A 2641-nucleotide genomic window follows, 5' to 3' on the forward strand; every position below is an offset into this window, starting at 1 on the left:
AAAAAAAGTTTTCGGGCAAAAAAAAAAAAAAAAAGAAAAAAAGAAAAAAAAAGAAAGGAAAACAAAAAGCACTTTTTTCTTAATGGTAGCAGTGTAATGTATTTTGCAATGAATTTGTAATTTTTCTGTACGATAGTTTTGATAATTTATAGTACTTTGATGTCACGTAGCCATTGTATCGGTTGAAGTAATACTTGTTTACTAGCAAGAGTTTGAACAAAGCCTTTCCTACTTTTTTACCCCTTTCAGAAAACCAACGATTCTTTAGGAACTTTGAATACTGAATGACTCTCAGTCACCGTCAGCTTTAGTAGAATATCTTTCTTATCTTAACAAGTGTCTTACGTGATGAAAGAAGAATTAAGGGTGATGGTGATGGTGGTGCACATTTCATTTATCCAATCAAAAATAATAAAATAAAATTTGAGCCACAGTATGCCACCAAACTACTCCTTGAGATAAAACTAAATATTTGGCGGGGGAGCGGGGTGGTGGAAATCATGTTTTCTTCAAGACGATTAGTTATAAATCAGTTTTTGCACAGCAAGATGTTTCCCCTGGTAGCCTCTCTCAAATGTGTACAACATCCCCTTGTGGCCAAATTTCCCTCCCAAGGAACAATTCCATGCTAGGATCATTGGATTCAGTTGAATGTTTCAGTAAAGCCGTGGGAATTTCAGTCTTACAAAGGGAAAGGAGAGAAAACAGGGCAAGGTGTTTGGTTTCGTTTGTCACTGTTTTTAAAAACTCTGTATGCTAGCACACCAAACTCTTGTCTGTATTTACCTTTGTACCACAGTATTAATTGCTATTGTTTATGTATTGTGCTGGAAGTCTGAACTGACTCTAGAGAAAGAATTAGAAAGGGGTATTTTACCAGGTGTGACCTGACTTCAGTTGTGACAATGTTATAATGTGTTTCTGACATAGGAGAGTTGTGCTGCTGACTAGATTTTCCTGAATGTTGATAAAAATGAATGACTACTACAGTACATTTTGTGTTGCTTGTTGGATGAATATGCATGTTAACTGTAGGCCAATATAGATTTGCCTTTAAAACTCTGAAAGAGCTACATAGTCATCATTAGTTTCTATTAATTATGCATCAGACAAAAGCCATTTGTTACCAAACTGGAAAACCAGAGGCTTTTCTTAATGGCTTCATATACTGTAACAAATAAGAATTTAAATTTGTGAAAATGCTCTGGTTGCTCTAAGCATAATTAAGAATTTTTGTAATTAATAGGTTGCTAATTATTTATGATAGTTAAAAGGAAAAAAAGGCATAAAAGACCTTCTACTGATTACAGTCTTCCCCCAAACTGGAAATGCCTCATCATAAATAGGATCTGTAATTTTGTTTCATAAAGCGCAACAAATCAATGTTTTATGTAAAATATCAAAATATAAATATGTAAGAATAAAAACAATCTAAATCCAGAAAATGGCAGTGCTAAAAGTTCATGGAACCGATTGTATTAGTTTAGTCAGAACTATGTAGTAGAAAGAAAAGAAAAAAATCTCTTTTTAACCATAACTACTATTAAAACCATTGCAGAAAATAGTAAATAGTGGATTTTGGATTCCAAACATTTTTGACAGTTTAATGGAAATTTTTCTGTAATTTTCTTATCACTGAGTATTTTTTAAAGTATTCATTGAGTTTACCAAAAGTTACTGTAGCTTAAAAGGTTTTGTGAGCACTAACTATTGGCAGAAACTGCACTTGCAAATAAAAATAAATGTTTGTCTTTTCCCTATTGTGTTATTAGAAATTCTAGTGATTCCCCGAATTTGTTTTCCTGAGTAACCAAGAATGGTTTCTTTATGATCTTGGGGAGTGCGAGTAAGTTAGTATAAAGTTACATGTAACATCATGATGTCATGAACCAAAGAAAAATATTTCCATTCCTAGAGGTTACAAACTGTAATACTATGGTGTAGATACACTACAGAGGAGAAATAATTATTCAGGAAGTCCAAGTTCAAGAAAAGCCAGATTCATGGCTAAATACTCCCACTCCCCCCTCTGTTCCAAAGATGTTGAACTGACCTGAAGGCTTTCACCAATGAAAGACATAAAAGTAGATTATTCTGGGTTAAAGAAGGTGTGGTAAGAGCTCTCTGGTAGCCTGGAAGAGACTGTTGGGCTCCTCTCTAATTTGGTTGACAAGGGAGACACTAACATTTAACCCATGAAGTTGAGAGAGAGACACTTGTATATAAAGAGCTCATTTCCCACGTGGAAATATCAGAGGTGAAAACGCTCAGGGAATAGCCTAAGATGGCAGGATGAGAAAGGATGTAGCATATTGTGTGCCAGGGAAGAGGAAGAAAGATGGAGGCAACCTCTCCAAGGCAAGTCCCCGAAGCCATTGCAGGGCATGGAAGAAGAGGTTCTTCTGGCTCTGATGGATCATGGAGAAGGAACAGGGAACATGGCACCCACTAAACTAAGTAATGGGATGCCCAGCCTGGAGAGTGCATTGGAGGCATGCACCATGGGAATAACGAAAGGGAGATATGGCTATTTTTCTGCAGGGTGAAGGGGTCAGGGTGGAGCTGAACCTTACTCTAAAAACTACATGTACCACCTACACCAAGACCACTCTAAACGACAGAAGCTGTAGTCTTCAGACTG

Source organism: Pteropus alecto, unplaced genomic scaffold, assembly GCF_000325575.1.
Source record: "Pteropus alecto unplaced genomic scaffold, ASM32557v1 scaffold45, whole genome shotgun sequence".
Taxonomy (NCBI): domain Eukaryota; kingdom Metazoa; phylum Chordata; class Mammalia; order Chiroptera; family Pteropodidae; genus Pteropus; species Pteropus alecto.